General features: G+C 39.9%; 1 protein-coding gene across 1 annotated transcript in view; it reads right to left on the bottom strand.

Moving 5' to 3' along the window:
• LOC138398835 (uncharacterized) overlaps nt 1-22,398 on the bottom strand; it is a 363,472-nt gene that overhangs the window by 215,413 nt on the left and 125,661 nt on the right. Inside the window, exon 3 of the mRNA XM_069493287.1 lies at nt 9,289-9,416. The gene's annotated coding sequence lies outside the window, so the exon portion shown is untranslated. The remainder of the gene's footprint in view (nt 1-9,288; nt 9,417-22,398) is intronic.

The following is a 22,398-nucleotide window of genomic DNA, read 5'->3' as shown; positions in this document are numbered from 1 at the left end:
CCTAAAATCAAACCTCAAGGGCACACTTTTTAGGAAGATTTAATGTAATAAACACAGACTCTTTATATAGTGACTATGTGCTTTACTAGGAAAATTGGAAACAGCCAAGGTAAAAAAAAAAACAACTCCAAAAAGCCATTTGTCTTAATCCAGTCTTCAAATCCAATTTCATAGTTTTTATTCCCTCACAGGGAATAATGAAGAGCAAATAAGGTGCATCATCAATCAAAGACGGACTCTCTAAGTTTCTTTACTTAATTCAATGTTCTTGTACTGCTCCTGCTGTATTTTCCAACGCCGTTCTTTTCTACATGTGATAGTTCTGCCCTGCAAATGTCCTCAGGAATAATAAACAAACATTCGGGGCACATTTTCTGCTACAAATTACACTCTGCAACATTCTTCATCCAAAGCATTCTGAATTCCAAGCAAGCAGACACGTGTAAGATACACTGTCTTACTGCGAGAACTGCACACAATAGAGAATTTGTATTCAGACACTTATTGACACTTAAACCGGTTAAGATTTAACTCCTACTATTGTTCTAAATGATGAATAAGCAAACTGTCTCCCGGCACACACAATGTTACATCATACACTTTAATTATAATACTAAATACTGCCGAAAGGAATTCTACTTTCACTGTTTCACATCACCGTTTCTAATTAATGTCAATGTGTCTTCCATGTTAGAGAGCACACAACAGATGCACATATGTGTTGTGTCTGTGGGTAATTGCACAAATGCACAAATATCCATGAATGCACACACAAATATGCTCACATGCACACAGATTCAGCCCCAGGTTAGTATCCATGTTTCAATACAGTTTGTCCAACCCCCTGGCATGCATGTGAATACACACAAACAGCATATAATCCTGTTGATTTCCTTTCGTTAACTCTTATAGCAGATTAAGATGAAAAGCTAAAAAAAGACAAGTAGACACTTCATGGAGTCTATGATTAAGAGACAGAAGCTAATGAGACAGATGGCTGATGCATAAAGGGAACTTCAGTGTGGCCACCCCACACTGGGTAAAGAGGTACCATGCTGCACCTTCCCCACTGCAAATCTTTATGCTTAGCATCCTACTTATACTACTCTTATTCCCAGTCCACAGAACCCCCCTTTTTGTCTGCCCGAACCTCCCCAAATTAGGATTATTATTAATATTCTTTTTTTTGGAGTCAGGGTTTTGCTCTGTCACCCAGGCTGGAGTGCAGCAGTACGATCATAGCTTACTACAGCGTTGAACCCCTGGACTCAAGCAATCCTCCTCCCTCAGCCTCCCAAGTAGCTAGGACTACAGGCACACACCACCATGCCTGGTCCTTAAATAAGGATTATTAAATCGAACAAGATAGCATTCTTTTTCTTTAATCTGTTGTTAGAGGTTTACTCAGAGGCACTATTTCCTATAAAATCATGTAGTTTACAGCTTAACAGAGAGTGGAAAACTTTTGCTACAGAGCTCACCAGAATATTTTTAGAAAAATTCTATAAACACAGAAGAACTTCTGGGCCACAAAAATGAACAGAAAAATAATTCATATGTATTTTTAAATTTTTATACAATTTTCCTCTAATGAGATTGGTCCTCTAAGTTATTCCCACATGTAAGTATTGTCCCTAGTAGTTTATTTCATACTATAAGAACTTGCAGATCTACAGAAATAACATACATAGAGGGCTCTATAATTTACAAATCTTTTTTTTTTTTTTCGAGACAGGGTCTCACTCTGTCATCCAGGCTAGAGTGCAGTGGTGCAGTCATAGCTCACTGTAACCTCAAACTCCTGGGCTCAAGCAATCTTCTTGCCCAGCCTCCTGAGTAGCTGGGACTACAGACATGTGCCACCACACTTGGCTAATTTAAAAAAATTTTTTTTGCAGAGATGGGAGTCTCACTATGCTGCTCAGGCTGGTCTTGAACTCCTGGTCTCAAGTGATCCTCCTGCCTTGGCCTCCCAAAATGCTAGGATCATAGGCAAGAGTCACTGTGCCCAGCCTACAAAACATTTTTGAATATATTATCTCACTTGATCAGTGCAACAACCCTGTGAAATAGATAGTATAATTATCGCTATTTTATAGATAGGAGGAAAAAAACCCTCACATTTTAAGTGATTTCCCTAAGGTCATAAAGCTAGTAAATTGCAGAACTGAAACTCAAAACCAAAATTTCTGACACCAAATCTCATTTTTTCCTACTACATGAATTTTATTTTAATTTTTCTTGAATTAACTTTTTGTTTTATTTTATAATAGCAGATTATAAGAACGCTGGTCATTACCTAAAGATTTTTTGTGTTTCTAAATGAAACTAACTGTTTAATCCCTAAATTTCTTTTTATAGTTCTCTTTTCCGGTTAAGATAAAATGCTCAGGTGTTTCATCATCTGCTTCCTTTATTCCCTGGAATCTCCCTTGTGAGAGATTTGATGTCCCATTATCTCACGATCTGATTATTTCTAACCACGCTGACACATCTTCCTTTTGCTTTTTTTAATCTTCATGCACATATTGCTCAGTATTTTTCAATTTTACCCACTACTTCTTTGCTATGTTTTTATTCTAATATTCATCACAATGATTACTCTCATTCCAGAAAATCTAAAGAGTTCTACACTTTTACTCAAACTGCATTTGTTTATTTCTTCAATCTTCCTTCACTGTCACTGTTGTTACCAAGATCCTCAAATTAGACAGAAGGGCTTTCCTTTCTGGTCTCACTGCATCCTTCTACAACCAGCCAAAAGGTGCTTTAACATAAATCCTTTTTAGCATACTGCTTTCTGATGTCATAAATTCTTAACTACGATATTATCCTACGCAGGGGGCAAAAGGAAGAGGTGGCTTCAAAAAGACAGATCTATTTATGTGCCAACATAGCCTGATAATTAGACTACTGGCAAAAGAGAGAAAAAAAAAAAAAAATCACAAGATAGCTCAACGGAAAACATCAGACAAGCCCCCTCTTTGGAGAGTGTGGACGAGATTCTTGACTCTGGTCATTGTACCCGAGTCATGACACGGGTCAGAACTTCAGGGGCTGAAGTCCACACTGTCTGAACAGTGGAGAGAGTCAGACTTTGGGCAGACCACGTTTCCTTCTTGTTGCCCAACTCTACTTTCCCTGAGGTTTTAATTGGATTATTTCAGAATCTGCTATTTCTGTCTCGCTCCTTTTCCCCAAACTGTCATAGAAGTACTGCAGCTCCACTACTTCACAGCTGCCAAATTTCACTCCAGAGATGGCTGTATTTCAGTGGCAAGTGAAGTGATGATCCCTCTGTGCCACCTGAATACTCGTTTAGGGGGTTAAGCATCTGGAAGGGGGTGTCTTTGTGCGTGAAAGGAGTGGTTTTGTTTTATTTTGTTTTATCATCATCCCTGGAGGAGCAGGTCATTAGCTCTACTTGAGCATGAAGGAGGGCACAAACCAAAAAACACTTGACGCCTATACTAAAATGCACAGGGAACATATACACAGTGACCACTTTTCATAGGTTCTTTCCTACAGGGACTTCAAATTCTTAAATCATCCAGGATGTAAGATGATGATAATTTTTAGAAGTAGATGAAGCCCCAGAGAGCAAAGCACTCATGTTATAGACGAGGAACTTGAAAGCCCAGGGCTGCTGAGTGCCTTGTTTAAAGCCCTCCTGATCCCAAGTCCAAGGGCATTCCACTTGAACTTGGGTTTGTCTGCAGACATACCTAGAGGCCAAACACAGCCCTGGCTTCTAAAGCACGTGGTATGAGCACTGAGTTTCCTTTTTCATTTGGTTACGTTCATTTGTTTAGACAGATACTCTGGAAAATCTCCACCAGAAAAAACAGGGTTGAGTAGAGGGAGAAAAGGACACAGTATAAGTAGTAGCAGCAAATGTTCACTGAGCATTAACCATGTGTCAGGCCAGGCAACATTCTAAGGGCTTGTATGTATATAATTCTCACAGTGACCTGTTGCCTCCATTTTAAAGAAAAGAAAAAAGATAAATAGAGAAGAAAGAATATTTCTGAAGAGAAAACAGGAGGCACAGAAGGTAATTGCCAAGTCACAGAAACTACCTTCCCAAATTTTCCTGAAACATTTAGTGAAAACCTAAATAAATATCTGTGATATACTTGCTTAGCATATAGTTGTTTCTTGCTGACAAAAAAAAACAAAAAAAAAAAACATTACTCCCAAGATGTTCTATTATCTCCAAATCTCATAATGGCTGTTTCAATAATCAATGAATGAATGAGTCACTATTTGAGGAAATGAAAGGCACTAATGATATTCAGGGGGCAGGTCTTGAGTTTGGGAGAAAGGGAACTAAATGATCTTCATGTTCCCTCCCCCTCTAAATACTATAACATCAAAAGCTAACGTTCTAGAACTTAGAAAACATATTTAAGTGCCTTAAGAGAAAAAAAGACAGTACTTTGAAAAGTGCCACGGAATACTGTCTTTCCATAAAGCTGTATCAAAGACATATTTCTACCTCTAGTCACTGCTTCCGCTGTGAACAGAGCAGTTTGCCAACATCGAGAGCAGCACGAGTGTGTTGGGGGGAAGGAAATCTCTGTAGCGTTCTGCTTCAGGGTCCCAGTATGGAAAGAGAAATGGTAGGCTTTGATGCCAACCGTTTTCTAATGTGTTTTACTCTGTCAGATGACAAAATAGTCTACCTTATTTCATGAGTTATTACAACTATGTGTATGTTTTTTCACTGACATCAGAAATTATATTATTTACAAAACTTTCAAAAAACAAAATACTTCATACAGAAGCCTGGTAAGTTATTTTAAAAACACTAATGTACTCCAAAATACTTTTAAACAGCTATGCCTACCTATAAAACAACATGTACTCTGGAGTCTTTGACCCTACATCTTTCATTTTGCCATGAAAAACATCATTAGGTGTCTCAAAATAATGCCTTTCGCCAAACTGGCTATGAATTGCATTATGGAGGCTACCTCCAGACTGAAGGAAGTGCAGTGGAAAAGGAAGAACATATTTACGCCGAAAGATAAATTTTAACGAGAGCTCCATTTTAAATATTTAATGGATATCAATAGGATTTTCTTAACCATAGAAATGTACATGACAAATTCCCAAACGGGAAAAGACCCTATGCCCCAGAATGCACAGAACACATGTGTGCTGGGTCGGAGGGTGGGAAGGGTAGTGGGTGGACACCTAAGCTGGGCTTGTCAAAGAAAGGAAAAACATCTGGGCAGAAGTTTGAGCCCCAGAAGAAAGCAGTTGAGCAGGGAGGGATAAAATGGAGAAAAAGGTCCACCAAGGGTAATAAATTCAAAGCCAAAAATGCAGCCTTTACCAAACCCATGTCGAAGGCAAAGAAGGTAAAAGAAATCTCTGAGTGGATCCCGCTAAGAGGCCACTAAAAGCGCCCAGGAGTAGAGGGAGGAAGGTAAGAAGAACCACATCCCACACATAGTGCTGAGGGGAAGGACACTAAAGAGGTCAAGGTGTGACAACCGGAGAGACTATTTTGATCCGTAACCTAAAGTCTGTTCAAAGTGAATTAAATAAAGTTAATTATGTGTGTAGAATTAATTATTTTAATCTCATCCTCTAGGGTGAATTAGGGTGGATACAGTAAGAAAAGGGATATAGTTAGTATGAGAATAAGGTAAATATGTTCTGGTCAAACAGTCACCTCAATTCTTCCTTTGGGTGGTGGTTAAAAAAAGAAAATATCACCATATACCACGATAAAGACAGAGTGACATCCACTCTTCTGTCCAATGTGTTTAGATAGTCACAGAAAGTAAAAACAGATGAGTTTCACAATTTCTTAAGGACACGACTTGTCAATAAGATGCATTATTTAGATTATTAAATTGAGTAATTACACCATTTTTACTGGCCCTAGCAGCTGTGCGTTTAAGGGGAGTGAGCTTCTCTCCTTAACTTCTTCATTTTCTGATCTGGTCCTGCTGTCAAGAATCACAACCTCACTGCCAGTCTCTGTCTATTCTCTGGTTCTTTCTGCTTTATGCCTTCCAGATAAACAGGTCTTTCTCCACTGGTTTCTCCAGTTTCTCATTTCAGACACCCTGAATGCCTCCTTCTAGAATGGTCCAGTGCAGCCCCCCTGTTCACCCAAACTAGTTATGACGGTGTTGACTATATCTCTCTTAGGGCTGTAAACTCCATCAGGGCAGGCCCCATGTCTGCCATGTTGCCCTCTGTATCTTCAATGCCCAGCACTACACTAGAACGCAGTGGCCCCTAAGAAAAGTATCCACCAAATGAATAAATAAGTGATGAATGACAATGAGATTAAAATTTAAAGACATCGTTTCAGTTTCTCACAATTCAAAAGTTGTACTATAATTCTGTACTGGCAAAGTCCTAAGGCACCCCAAAGTCCCCATGGGACTCTGTGAATTGAGTTGGCAACAATGATGTGGCCTGGTCTTGCAGATAAGTCTTCTACGTGATTGCAAAAATGGCCTGGGCCACCACGTGTAGTGTATGGAGATAACCAAAAACTGCTGGACCACAGATCCATGGACACAGCACAGTTAAATGTGGTTAAACATTAAATGAGGCCACTCTCCTGCCTCCCTGGAGAAATTTACTCTGGTAAGCCCTTGATAACACATCTGCGTTTCCACACGCCAGCCAGCGATCCACACCAAGAGAATCATTTCTTCCTCTCTGAGACTATTATTCTGTAGTTTAGGAGGAAGCTAAGTGCTATCCAAATACAGAATGTTCCATATGGTAGTGTTATTACCATTCTCACTACCGTTACACGCGGCCTTTCTACCTACACTCAGGAGGTTGCCTCATCGGAGTCTGGCAGAACATGACAAACTCTTTTCCTGACCTATATTTGCTGACACATTTGTTGTCTTCTCTCCCTCTGTGAACTTATTAATCTTGTTGAAATAACATATATATGCGTACAAGTTTTACTTTCTTATTTATCCCCATAATCACTTAGAGGAAAATAATTTATCACCCATAATTTAAAGAGGAATTTTTAAGCTAAAATGTCTTAATTAGGAATTCAAATGTTCCTCCTTTACTGAGAAATACAGAGCTGTTCAAATTAGACTGGAAATTAGGGCTAAAATGAATGCAGCATCTATACACACAAGTTAGTTGCAGGACAACCAGCAAAAGGCAGTGGCTGAAGCCATGTAAGTCGCCCTACGTTTGTCTCCTTAATAATTCTCCAAATAATTCTCTGGCTCCTTTTCCTTATACCTTTCACCCTTACAATGCAGCCAAAGGGTCGAGAGACTCACAACCCTACGGTTTTCCCTTTTGTGTTTCTGTAGGGGAAAGTATACACTGCCAAAGAGCTGGGGGTCTCTCAATCTACCTTCTTTCATTAATTTAGTGAAATGAAGCTTATTTAGTAGTGACGGAAAGAGACGAGCCAAGTAGGGCAGCTCACATATGGTGCCAGACGGTTGGTGGCTCACAAGAGGCCAGGAAGCTTGCCTTGCCCAAGGCACTCGCTGTACCCCAGAAGCCAGGCAGCCCGGGTGGGAACGAGGCTCTGCTTTCACACAATGGTTGCTCCAAGGGTGCCCCTGGCCAGGTGACAGAGACAGCAGTGATTTCGAAATGTCTGACCCGGAGACTTCAATCAGACAGTCTCTCCAGGACTGGGATTACCCCATTAATTCAAATTAAAGCCATTCGCAAGTACATTAAACTCTTTTTTTAGATACCAGAGGAGGATGAAAAGAAGGAAAAAGGGAAAAATCATTTTACAAGATTGGCGTTATATAATACTATGGTTAGTTTAGTGTCATACCTCGCATTTGTTGCCTTCTATCACAAACGTTTTCTCATATGGCTAAATACTCTCTTGAAATAGGATGTTTTAATGATTCTAAGCATTTCACATATATTTACTTGCAACAGCACCCCATGAGATGGGTACTATTATTAACTAAATTTGACAAATGTAGACATCAAGATGTAAAGTAGCTTGCCCAATGTCACACTTCGAGAAAATAGCAGAGCTGGAATTTGAGCCCAGGCAGTCTGAAGCTTGCAGTCTTATCTACTGTGATCTACAGATTCTGCATCATATGGTGCTACCATAATTATATTTCATCACATTCCCAATATTGGACATACATACATATATATATATGCACATATATATTTTTTAACTTATGAGCAGTATAACTTCAGATACATGTTTAGTGAAGGCTTTTTATTAAATACCTTTTTATTCTTTTTAAGAAATTAAAAACTATGCTTTCCACTAAAAAATTACTGATATCCAGTAACTTCATAGTTGTCTAAAAATATTAATACTTGGCCAAAAAGAAAGAACTTAAAGTTGCCTAGGACCTTACTACTCCTTGTTTTAATATTATTTCTCAAATGTCAAAATCTGGTAATTTTCAAGCATGCTGCTGTCTACAGGAGGAAGGTTCTTCAAAACAGTATGATTTACAAATCAATGACCCACCACCGCCAAAAAAAAAAGCCAAAACACATGGAAACATCATTTTGCATAATCAATTGGCAAAAACTTTTTTTGTTTTCCAAATTCCCAGCATTGGAAAATTGTGTGGAAGCAGATACTCTCATCCATTACCTCTGGAAATGAAAACTGGCATGACTTTATTGGAAAGCAATTTGGTAACAAGTTATCAAAAGTCTTAAAACTTGAAAACTTTTAAATTTAGCAGTTTACTGCCATGAAATTATCCTAAGGAAGCCACAAATAATGGAAACTAATATAGAGAGCTGTAAGAACATTTTTGGTAGCAAAAAAATTAGAAACGACTAAATGCCCACCTAGTGGGGATCAATTCAATAAATTTTAGGATGGCTGTCCAATGGTCTACTAGATAATCATTAAAAATCATGTTGTAGAAAAATATCTCCTGCTATGAAAGATGTTCATTATTACATTGTTAAAAGGAACAAATGGTAAGATGACAGTATTGTTTTCTACTACCACCTGATGGTGGTCTCTGTAGCTGAATTTATGAATGCTGCCTCCAGAATTATCCTTTTCTTATCAATGCATTGTAATCTATCCCAGTCGGTGATCTCAAAATAAGTAGAAGTTATTTTCTTTCCTACAAAAAAACGCAAGTGTTCCAGTTTTATAAAGGAGGACAAGAAAAATAAATAGATGGAAAGTATGTGAACCTACAGATATGTGTCTATGCTATGTGTGCATGAATGGATATGTATAACACCCCCACGACTACCTTGGGGACTTCACAACTAAACGATAATCATTTTTGGTGAAAGATATTTGGAGATACTTACCTGTAGCATGTGCTTTCATCACAATGGAGAACAATAAGCTGTCAGTTCCTTCCAGCGGATCTTTTCACACAGATTTTGCTTGAGTAGAAAGGGTGGCAGTGGAGGATTTCAATATAAGATGCCTAGACCTGTAATTATAAAGACAGTATTCCTACTGAGTCAGGCAGCTTCTGTCTAAGGCCTTCATTCACACTAGCTGAAGTCACAGAAAAGAGAAACATCAGATTGCATAATCTCTCTCTCTCTCTCTCTCACACACACACACACACACACACACACCCTGTTCTTAAATCAGAATGTCAAAAGCTCAGCAAGCAGAGACACAGCAGCAGGTCCCCAACCCCAGGGATGAGCAGGCTCCGGCCAGGAGCTGCTTCTCATCCCAACTCCTGACCTTAGGGACATCACCATCAAAATGATCCTCTTCCTCCCCCTCCTTCCCTACCTAATAATGCTAAGATTTCAGCAAAAGAAAAGGTAGGTAGTTCTTCTCCAGAAAATGTCAGGAACATTGTTGAATGTGATGCTCTCTAAGATTCCTTCTAGCCACAAAGTTATGCAAATTCAGTATATATTTACCGTTCCGGCCTGACTTTCACTTTCGAAACTGTACATGCCTCTGTTGTTGGTGACTCGGATAAGGCATGATATCGGTGCTATCCAAAGTCATCACTAACATTGATGGAACATTTACTGTGTGTTGGCACTGTGCTAAGTGCTTTCCACACATTACCCCACTCCACTGCACCCTGTGAGTGGCTAGTAATCATTACTACCTGTGTATCATTGACAAGAAAACTAAGGACACACAGCTAGCAGATGTTAAAGCCAGTATTTAAGCCAATAGCTCACAGAGGCCTTGCTTATACTTCCAGTACTATATCATCTCCCCAAATTGATCTTGCTATCAACACTTCTGTACTTACTATAAAAAAAGCTAAATATCAAATCAACATTATCTCATTTTCCCCAGAGTTGATACATCACCTAAGTCCTAATATTACTGTTTTTAGATGTGACTGTCCTTTGATTTTAATTCCCAAGCTCAACTGAAACCAACATGTTCATATTTCAATTGAATATCAATTGAAAGTTGTTTAAAAATGCCAGGTAATCCCAAATCCAGATATTAAGATACTAAGTAAAAACCTAAAATCCACACTCTACTTAAGTAGTTAAATATCATTAGGAAGAAGGCAGATAACAAAATCAAAAGCTATGTGTGAATCTCTAAATATGTAAAGAAAGGAATTTCTATACATAACATAGGCATGATTTAAAAACTATTTAAACATGTTTACCTATTTACAAATAGGTAAGAACTACTACAGGTCTTAGAATCACTGCAACACCAAATAGATATGGGCATATCAAGAAATCAACAATTATTTATGGGTCTCCTAATAACTCCCCTTTCACATGTGAGTGCATGTGTAGGTGTTCATTCACACCATTCTGGTTATGCCTCTGCCTTTGCACATGACACTCCCTTTGACTAACATGCCTTTCCCCTCCCCGCCATCTAAAAATTGCCTGCATATTCTTCAAGGCCAACGTCAAGCTTCAACTTCTTTGTGATGTCTTCCCCACCTCTCTCCTATATTTTTTTCTGGAAATCCAAGCAGAGTAGATTCTACTCTCTCCTATGTTCCTTGATCAGCATTGGCACCAACATCATCCTGACATCTTCCTCTCCCAAATTAATGCCCCATATTCTACCACCCAGCAAACTCCTCAATGTCCTCTACCTCTCCCCTATACCATCGCGGCTCATCTGGCCTCCTAACTGTGCTCCTGGTGTCCACTCTGCCACCCGCCTGCCCAATTTTCAGCTCCTGCCTAAAGCACTGCAGTGACTTTCCACTGAGCTTAGATCTTAACGTGGCCCCAAGGCCTGCTGTTGTCCAGCCTCTGTGTTCTCTTCCAGCCTGCACTTCAGCTTGGCCCGCTTACTTTCAATTCCTCAAAAGCACCTTGCTCTCCTAGGCCTTAGGGCCTTTGCATATGATTTCCTCCTTGCTAAGCCTTCTCCCCAAATCACCCACCCCTTCTATCAGGTGACCTTGACTTCTTTTCTCCTTCAGCTCTGAGCTCAGTCCTTTTCTCCGCAGGGGAGCCTTTCCTGACCTCCAGGCCAGGTCACTACCCCCTACAACATGCTTTTATAGAATCATATCCCCTTTTGGCTGATTTTGTTGATTAATGCTTGTTTCCCCCACGAATCAGTAAGCTCCAGGAAGGCAGAACTGTGTTTGTTCTCATTTTATCTTCAGGATTCAGTGCAGTGTTTTGCACATCATAGGCACAATAAAAATCTGCTGAATGGATCAGTGAGTAACAGAGGAAGGGAAGAAGGAAGGTAGGAAGAATGGAGGGACATTCCTTATTCATGACAATTTAATCAGTGTTTGTTGAATTAATTTGTGTATGGTTTTCCAACACACAGAGTGTAACATCCACATTCCTTTGAAAAACATGCAAGGCTACCTCTGATCTGGCCCCAGCAGCTGGGTCTGTCCTCCAGACTTGACCCTCAGCACCCCGAGTCCCTGTGGCTCCCCATCAACCCTGCCTCCCTTCCGCTCATCTCCCTACCCTGTCTCTTCCGTTCCCTCCAGACATCATTTTGTCAAACTCACTCAGTCTTCAAGCCTCAGAACTAGGGCTGCTTTCCTGCGAAGACCTCCTTGATACCTTCTGGGACGCCAGAGCCCTCTTCTCTGATTTTCTTATAGCACTTTATCCCTACCCCTATTAAAGCAATTATCACATCTTCTTGTACTTGTTTCTTAAGTAAGTCCACCTCTCCTACTACAACCTAAGTCCCTTAAAGGTAAGGGAGAGGTATTCCCTCATCACAGTATTTGCAGAGTTTAGCACGGCAGCCTGGCACATACACTGTCAATAAATAAATATTGGTTGAATGAACAGAAAAGAAATGTGTGTGTGTGTGTGTGTCAATATATACACACACACACACTCATATGTATCTATCACACACGCTTACACATATGTTTCACATGTGCAAAGCTCCAGAGTAGAGCATTTGAAATATATTATTAATATATTAATAGTATATTATCATTAAATGTTGTGAGGCATAATGGTTCTAAATTCATCAGTAAAATGGGCTAATAACACCTATCTCAAAGGTGGTTACGAGAATAAAATAAGATACATAAGTAAAATGTTTGGCACAGAGCTCAGTATACTGGAAGCACTCTATAAATATTAATTGTATAATCATTATTGCTATCATTGTTGTTAGGGAAATCAAGTTGAATTTATAATTCATGGTCCAAGTTTAACAGTTTTATTTGCCAACATTTCTTCCTATTAAAACATTAATTAGCATTAGCATCTCTATAAGGACATAAAGATGGTATGAAAGTCACTGAGAAAACTAAGGATACAGGAGAGTCTTACTACAGCTGAGGACAAATTATTGTCTCAGTAATCTGCAATATACAGAAGGAGGGACAAAAGCATCAACAGAAAAAGTATTTCCATACCAAAATTATCTATAAAATCTAAATGGCAGAAAGAACAAATATTGCCATTCAAGTGCTACAAACATTTAGCTGAAATAATTATAAATACTTACTGTAAATTATTTCTTTTGCTAAAAATACAAGTTATCTACATATTCATCCATTTCTTTTAATTACTGGACAAAGTAATGTGACTTTATAAAAGACCAAGGATTCGACTAAGGAATATGCCATAAAATGTTTGAATTAATAGCAAACACATTTCATATATGGCCTATTAGATGCCATTCTAATTTAAAATTGCTGATATTTAATGAAATAGACTACACAAACAGGAAAAAAGAGGCAAGACTATTTTGCAGCAGTATTTAAAAAAAAAATAATGCAAGAACAAATTGTTTACAAATGCTACCAGTACATAGTTGAGCAGAATGAACTGGTAACAGTTTATCCCACAAAGCAAATTTATAATCCTGCCCTGTATTGCTGTTTCCCTTGCATACTGGCCAAATTTAAATAATGTATATGAAGTGTTTCATATACTAGGTACTACTGAAATATAAAGTACTATCATTATTGTACTTTGAGATTTCTATTCTCAATTAAGCTTTATCTCTGATAAATGATAAAACCCCAAACAAATCAGATGTCTGACTGGAGCTCAACCTTTTCCTCAAAGGTACTAGAGTTATCGGGGAAAGTATTACAGAAATACTAAATTCCTAACGTCTCACTGTTTTACTATGAGAATATTAAACTCCTTCTGAGTTGAGTTATAATTCTATTCCCTGGCCACAACTATTGACCAGATTAACATAACGTAAATATTGTTCTTTGCAACAACATTAAAATAAGATGGCAAGGTAGAATAGACAAAACTAGCCAAAAGAGTCTTAATTAGACCATTTTATTTGAATTCACTATTAATTTCATTATCATGATGCTTGTCTTTGTGTCACAAAATCTGGTGAAATCTTAGCTATGTGAGGCAAAATTCATCCTTTGTTAACACTAATCCCTCAGTCTGGGTGTCCTCACTCATTCAAGTGTTGCTCTTCCCTTAAGACTCAGCTCAGACGTCACTTCCTTGGTGACATGCTCCCATATATACTGTATTTTTCCTCCCATGACCTGTGTCTCCCTCTCTAGACCGTGAGCTCCTCAGGGAACTTGACCAGGTCTCTGCATTGTTCATAACAACCTACACAGTCCTCTGCACGTGATACGGTCTCAGTAAATACTGGTTCAACGTGTCAGTGCCTACACCCACTTTGAGACTCTTAAGACTATAGCGAAAAGGCCACTAATTAGAATTTAAAGTTAAAGGTTAAAGTAAAAAAAAAAATTCCATTTTTTAGTGAAATGAAACTCTTAGCATTTTCACTTCCAGATGCATCAGCATTACATAAAAGATGTTGAAACTGTTTTTAAAAAGAGACATGCTGCACATTTTCCTGTCTGAGAATTAGTCTGAAAATACCAAATTCCACAGGGGCCTCTGGGTGTTCTGAAGACAAACGTTCAGTTAGGTATTGATTCCATGCACTCATTTAATGGAAATCTAGAGTAAGACTCAAGCTCTATAATACCGGCATGTCACACATTCTTCTATTCAGCTGCTTAAGAACAGCGGCTGGTTCCCTGGAGAGGCCTGCCCTCCCCTCCCAATACGGGCCAGCATTTTAGTGATGACGGATCGCAGCAGAGAATTTCAGTACTCAAAAAGCAGAACACCAGTCCCGGCTTGAATTTTCCCCCACTATTGTCATTCTTATTCCCACACGGCCCAACTTCTCACAGAGCCACCTCTAATGTTTCAAGACTGAACCTCTGAGCCTGTGACGATCTGCCTGGCTGCGTAACATGTTACATCATCACACTCATGCCAACCCTTACCTCACTTAAAAGGCCACATGTTGCTCAGAAACGAGCAGTGGGCAGCAAAAGAACAAGTTTCTCATAATATCCTACCCAGGTCCACACTCAGAAGCATTAGTCACTGTTGGGACAAGAAATATGGATTTTCCAAGAAGTGACCAAGCCTTACTTGATGGAGTTTCTTCCCTCCATGCCCCAAGATTTGCTAGGCTGTCATTAAGAGGAGCTATACAGAAAGCTCCCTTGTGTCCTATCTGATTCCATTCAGCAGTTATTGTCACCCTCACCCTAAAACCTCTGCCACTGAAGGGGTGGCACTGTCAGAATCACACCTTCTAACCATCCCTGTGCCATCTCAAGACCTCGGGAACCACAAAGAGACTATGATAGGATATAGGCAGAGAATGGGAGCAACAAGCAAAAATTCGGACTAATGCTATCAACTTTAAAAATATTTGCATTATGCAAAATTTGCAACCTACAGAAGAACACACACAACACGTACACAATCTATGAAGCATACCAATAAAATGAACACCCATAAACCCACAGCCCTATTTGAGAACTAGACACTAACAGCATTGACTCATCTATTTGCTACCTTAACCGTCCCCCTGTCTCCTCTCCAGAGGTAACCACTATCCTGAATTTTGCATCTATCCCTCTCTAAAATATACTGTTTAATTTTGCTTGATTTTGAACTTTATAAATAATTTTACCATACTGTATAGTCTTCTGTGACTAGGTTTCTTTTCTATACAGTATTGTTTCTGACTTAACCATGTTGTTGCAGATGGCTGTAGTTCCTTCATTTTCATTGTTTTGTAATATTCCATTGTATAAATATATACAAATGTATATTGTAGTCTATAGACGACCTTTAAAATTTTTAGCTTCCATAAGCACAAGTTTTCCTGGGGTGCTGCCTAGGAATGGGTATATAAATAGTCACTGTTATATGATAGTGACAAACTGTTTTCTAAAATGAGTGTATCAATATATACTCCTATCAGCAGTGTACCCCATCATTTTTTCAAACTGATAAATCACTTTAGAATCAAGAAAGAGATCTCTTTGAGCTAAAGCTGATGTTTCTCCTTTATAGACTCAAGTTGTAAATATTCATAAAGGAACAATATACTACACCTCTTTCCCCCAGTAGTGAGTTTATACTTTGTGCATAAACATAGCATATGAGAGTTATTTCCTAAGGTATGTTTATTCTACCACCTTCACATGTAGATTGGGCTGAGGGTGAATAGTTTAAAGGCTTCACAGAGCTTTCTTTCCCAGCCATTCCATTCTTAAGTTGGCTACCAAAGGTGTCACAGAATGTCCCAGCACACATGAAGTCCCAGAGGCCAAAACTGTCCATTTGGAACAGGAAATCACGTACAAATTTAAAGTACCCCAAACTATGTAAAATTGAGAGATTTCGTTTATTTCTTTTAATATTAGAGTGAAGCAGAGAACAAGAGAGCTGAAATGGATGAGGAAAAGCCTTAGCTTTTATATCAGAATAGCAAAATTAAAAGCCTTTGTAATTAGGTGTTGCCAGGCTTACTTAGGCTTAGAGGAAAAGGATTCTTTCCTCGACCAAAGAACAAGGTCAGAGCTCGAGGCCCTTAAGCCTTTGGTCCTGACTCCAAGGGTAGGGTCCAAGCCAGCGGTTCTTCATCATCCCCCGCATACACCTACAGAGCTGGCTGGGTCTGGGCAGAGTTGGCAAACGAAGGGCAGAAGAGGCAAAGAATGAATTGGAGAGAATGCCATATTGTCAGATGGTAAGAAGTGGCAGGACAACACCACAGCTGACACTGAGGTTAATCTGGAGGGAACTATTCTACCTCCCTTAGCTAACATGAATGGGGACCAGGCAGCGGTCTGTGAGACAGAGTTGGTGCTGGTCAGTACTGTTTTTAATCGTTTTGAATTTCTTTTCCTGAGTCCTAATCACTACCTGGATTTTAAATACTTCTGACCGTGTTTCCACATGTTTCTCCATTAAGATCTCCTTCTTGGTGGTTAACACCTCAAAGAGCAGGGAAACGGCTGAAAGGCCTTGAGGGGAGAAGGAAGAACAAGTTTTCACCTGTACAATGGATGTCTCTGGAAAACTGAACGTGGACACCAAATAAAACAAGCAAGAATACGCTATTAGTGCCCCTTAAGTCACCTATCTGAGATTTTTTTGGCAACTCTCAGCGAAGTCTTATGCCTCTTATTACATTCTCACACTGTTTTAATTAAGTAGGGCCTCATTTTAATCACACTGGTGGTGCCTTCTCTTTGCAGGCTAGTGAGCTAGAACCCAGCCAGGCAACGTTAAGGGGGCCTTTCCTTCTTGGTCAAGGAAGCTTTCAGATTCCCTTTTATTTTCTATTAAAAGCATGGTAGAGAAAGCAATCCCATTCTGACATGCAGTATCTGGCGCTGGATGCCTACAAATATGATCGGGGGGGAAAAAAGTGCCTGTAACCCCAGGTGGAACTCCAGATTGAGACAGCTTTCAAATCGGCAAAAAAACTAAAATTATCACATTTTAAAGGATCCCTTTGTAATACTGATATGCAAAGAGTCTATTAAAACACAGTCATTCTCCCCAACTACAAAAATCTTTTATTTTAAAATGACTTGTATTCGTGTGTTATGTTAAAAGTGTGTCTGGGCTTTTTACTCAACGACTAGATTATCTTTTCAGGAGAATTATTGTACTTCACTGTAAGTGCTTAATGAGGGAGTAATTAGATCCTACCCCCCCACCCCCGAACTCCTATGGGAAACGAGGTCAAACCCCACTTCCTACCCCAAGCACCTCATGGAGTTTGCATCAAATACCACAGCAGCATTTGTCGTAGGGGAGCCCTTTCCAAAACACAAGACAGGTGTAAGAACAAATTTCCATCAAAAGCTATGCCTTCCACTGGCAGGCCCAGAGTGCAAAAAAGCTAAACATTTATTATAAGATCTTGCAAAAGTGCTGTTCCAACAAGCTGGACCACCCACCTACCTATTCATCTCAGCGACTCCTTTCCTTTACCTTCTGCCACAGGGACAGCCTTCCTGCTCCCTGATTGGCTGTCTCGCTGGCTAGGCACTCACCTGCAGGGTGTGGCGTGGCTCCCACCTGCATCCCACCTCCTGCCCACCTGCATGGCACGCACCCAGAGAGGAGGCCACCACTCTGGGTCACCAGCCCGCAGCGGCTCCGCAGCAGCCTCCCAGTGGCTTGTGCTCCTACTCCTTTCTACGGGAGGCATGGTGAGCAAATTAGAGGTTATAAACACCTCCCATGGAAGGAGGAAAATTCCTTTGGGCTTTGCAAGGGAACTTCGTCAGCAGCGAGTGTCTCCAAGGAATAAGACATAGGTACGCGCTCACCCTTGCCCCTTAGCCCTGCGGGGCATGGATGCACCACACCTTTTTCTGGTCACAGTTATGGCAGCAATGCCCATCCAGGGAAATGTTGCCTCACGTGTTTGAAGAATGCCTCACATGGTTGAAAATACTGCTGGTCCCTGAGAAGCAGCATAGAGCTATTTTCAATGTAAGGGGAAGCATATTCCTAAATGCTAAATGCAGCACTGCCAAATCCGTGGTGAGAGAGAAGTCTGGAAGGAAAATATCTGGGCACCCAGCACGGGTTACAGTTTTATTAGGAGACCAGGAGAACTCTTTGGCCAGAAACAGCAAAGAGAAGCAGCTGACTTCTAAACTGTGCCGGACGTAGAAGCCAGCAGTCGAGGATTAATTAAAAGAAGCCGCGTTTACCGTTAAGAAAGAATTTGCTAAAATAGATTTTTAATGTTCTTACCACAAAAAAATGATAAATTGGTGAGGTGATGAATCTGTTAATTAGCTTGAATGAATCTTTCTATAATTTGCAATAGATAAAAACATCCCATGGTATCCCATAAATAGACATAATTATTGTCAATTAAAAATTTAAAAAAATGTAAAAATTAAGAAAAAGAATAAACGAGAGATTGGAAAAAAAAAGAATGATGGTTTAATGTATGCTACAAAGCTCGTCACACCTTGCGGGTGTGGGTTGCCAGTGTGACACGCTTTTAAGATCACAGCCCTCCAACTACTCACTGATAGGTGGAACTCCGTAATTAGAGCCCTTCCTTTTGTTTAAAGATTTTCCTCTCTCTCTCTTTCAATTTCATAGTAATACACTACCCTGGAAATGGGACAGCCATATATTGTACATATATTTTTTAAAAAAAAAATCAAAGCTGAGTATTAATCCTAACTTGACCACTTCCCAGCTCTGTGACTTTGGGGAAATTATTTCCCAGCTTGTCCCTCATCAGCTGTCCAATGAGACACTCACACCTGTCACAGAAGGCCTGTGTGAAGCCGAACTTCACTTACGTGTATGAAAGTACGTGGCCCAGACCGCACCCACGGCAGCCACTCGGACACTGGTTTTCCTGTCCCTTTCCACAGAGCAGGTCATAAGAGGTCAAAAAACGAGAACGACTTGAGGGCAGTGGCTTCCTGACGTGGAAACAACGAGAAGAACAGCGAAGACGGAGGTGGGGGCAGCTGGGGAGAGGGCACCGAGGCTGGGTGGCAGAATCTGCGTCACGAATGCGGGGAGGGGCGCTCTGCTCCAGCACAGAGAGGCTGCAGGCTGACATGTATGTGTGGTGTGACTGGCAAAGCTGAGGACACAGAAACCGGCCTCTACCAAAGAGCCATACCTCCCTCCTCAAAATGCTTTTCCTGGCTTGGTGTCCGGCTGAGGAGAGGAAGTGCTCAGGGGCATCCGAGTATCTGTACCACGGAGCACCTGCAAGGGAGTGGAAGCAGGCAAAGCCATGGGCAGGTGACAAGAGTCAAGCCAACAGAGGCAACTGATGTAGCTTCCAACTTGCTGGTGCCCAGTCAGACCCCACTGATTTGGAGACCTTCCTGCCCACTTACCCCAGAATGGCCCGACACCCAAGGGTGTAGCCAAAGATCTGTTTCCTCTTCCTACCACCAGCACCTCCACACTTAGGGGTGTTCTTTTATCTCGGTCTGAAGAGCCAGCCATCGTTGCCTTCCAAGGCATGAACCGAGCAATCTCACCAACCGCACAGGTGCGCGGGCCACAGAGAGGACTAACAACGGCAGGAGGGAGGGGCCCTATCACAGGCTGATACAGAAATATATTTTTACACTGAGAAGACTTTTGAAATTCAAAAGGCCCCTACTCAGAAGATAAATCCTCCAAAAATTTCCTTTTATCATTTCTGTTCATTAAAAACAAACTTAGCCTCAATGAATAGAAAGGAGAGCTGGTTTTTAGTAATAAACAGTAATAGCCATCACAACTAAAGGTAATATTATTTAGAAACATTAATATGTCAAGACACCAGCCTTTCTGTCCCCCCAAAAGGCCTATTTGGAGCACCAGTCATGTACAGAACACGTTTGGGGATCACTAATCTGACAGTGTTCACTGCTGTAGTGTCACCGGAGTGTGACTTAAATAGTTTTGCTTTTAGGATATCTCAAAATGCAAAACTGGGAAACAATAACATACGTTGATCATGGAAATCTGGTGTGTAGTTCACTGTTTTTTCTTACACAGCTGCAGTGAATTACTAGCCATTATTTTCTACTTAATAATCAAGATTAATAATCTTAGGATCATTCATTCTGCTTATTATCTGTAATAAATTTTAAAATTCCCGTTGACCTTTCCCTAGTCCCTTGATGTACTTTTGGGCCATTCCTTCCTTCCTTCCAATGATGAGCTGTATGCTAAAAGAATGTGGCACAGTTTTAATACTATCTAAGCAAAAACACATATAAATAAAAGCATTATACAACGCTTCCCAAAGCCAAAGGAAATGAGTTTGGAGTATACACATCACTGACTACATTCCATTAATACAGATAATTAAAAGTTGACTGTATGATAATATTAAAGAGCAGGAACAAATTTTTTTGAAAATTTCTCCCTGGTATTAGCTATGCAAAAACACTGACTGAATGTTCAACGCTAATCAAATTCATCTCTTCTTAAGAGCAACGTATAATAAATGGGTAGCCTAAAAGGAATGCTTTGAACAGAATGCTTCACTATTGTCTGATTATTCTAAATTTAAAACTCCAACAAAGGAAAGGATTATTCTTCTCAGGTTCAAGATTCATAAGGATTTGGTAATGAAATTCCTATAGGAGAGCAAATAAAACAATTGCTATCTACAAGCTTCCAGCGTTTTATGTCTGTATAGTGTTTTTAAATCAAAGTCACCATTCATTCAACAACAAATGTTTGTTTGGCATAAATGAATGAAAGAAAAGGCCTCAAAATACTTTACAAATTTAATCACCTATTAAGTTATGAATCGGGCAGCAACTTCACTCATCCCCAAATGCACAAACTGAGCTGAGCTCAACGTCAGCTCTCACCAAGCAGGCCAAAGCCAGACCTAGAAACTGAAGTCATGTCCTCTGAGTCTTAGAAAATGACTCAGCTGTTAGAGCCAGTTGCAGTCTGCCTGTTCAGTTGCCTGACTGCATACTCTCAACACAATTTGCAAAGCATGTACGTTATCTAGGCCAGGTGAGGTAAGATTATACAAAGTCAGGCTTGTTTCTGAAATTATACAGGTAGTCCAAAAGAAAAAAAAAAACACAGAAAACACAAAAAAGGAATCCCCCCACCTTCCACCAAAACGCTAAAACTGAAAAATGGAATTCTTGATATTTAAGTATGTTAATATCTTCATTCTAATGAGACACATGGAGCAAATTACTCATGCCAGAATTGATATCATACCGATAGTAAGAAAAAATGTGCCCGTAAGACACTAGAGGAGAGATGGCGCCCAGGATTTCCTGGGGGCTTCAAGTTTATTCTTCCAACACTGCTAACACGCATCTTTTTCCGTTCTGCTTTAACAGGATGTAATCCAAGAGCCGGTCAGACACTTAAAATCTATTTGTTTCAATACTCAGAGGAGAAATACAAGTAGAAGACTTTGCAAGTAGAAAATTCTCATGCGTTTCAGGGTGAGGGTTCTCAAATCATAAATCTTAAAAGTTTTAAAAATCCATGCCAAGGGACTTAAGGGAATTAATATTACTCCCATACGAAGCTGGCCTTTGCGTGCTAAGTATAAGCAAAAGATCTGCCCCAACGCTAATTTTCTGGTCCCAAAGGAAGGAGTAAGCAGAACTGTCCTTAGCAAAATTATAAAATAGGCGAAGTTTGTCTATAGGATCCTTCTGCTTTTACCCCCTAAGGTGCCTCCCCCTTAAGCCCCTGGGGTTTCTGCTCTGTAAGTCTTTCCCACCCCTAGCTGTCAACTTTAACACTAAGGAAACATCAGATTGCTTCAATATGAATAGAGTTTGTTCATCGTTATGAACATCTGTACTCTAAACCTTTTAATTTCTAAATTGAAGCATCAAAGCTTTACTTTCCTTTAAATTCCACCAGCAGCCAGCAGCCAAAGTCTGATGGGGAAACAGGATACGGTAACTCCCTCTACTTTTAAAAGCTTATTTTGCTTTGTGTTAAGGCCTGTCATAAAGATGGAAATGTTTTGAAATCACAAACTGGGCTCCCATTCCACTATGACCATGGGCGGATGATGCAACTGAGCCTCAGTTACTCATTTATAAAACAGGAATTATCATTATATTAATATAATGTAATATAATAATTATGAGATAATGATATGAAGTGGCTGGCATGGTGCAATCTTAAAAACTGCTCTCTGAAGGAACACAG

This window comes from Eulemur rufifrons, chromosome 18, assembly GCF_041146395.1.
Source record: "Eulemur rufifrons isolate Redbay chromosome 18, OSU_ERuf_1, whole genome shotgun sequence".
In the NCBI taxonomy this organism is placed as follows: Eukaryota; Metazoa; Chordata; class Mammalia; order Primates; family Lemuridae; genus Eulemur; species Eulemur rufifrons.
Note: the sequence above shows the minus strand (reverse complement) of the source record. Positions and strands in the feature narration are given on the sequence as shown.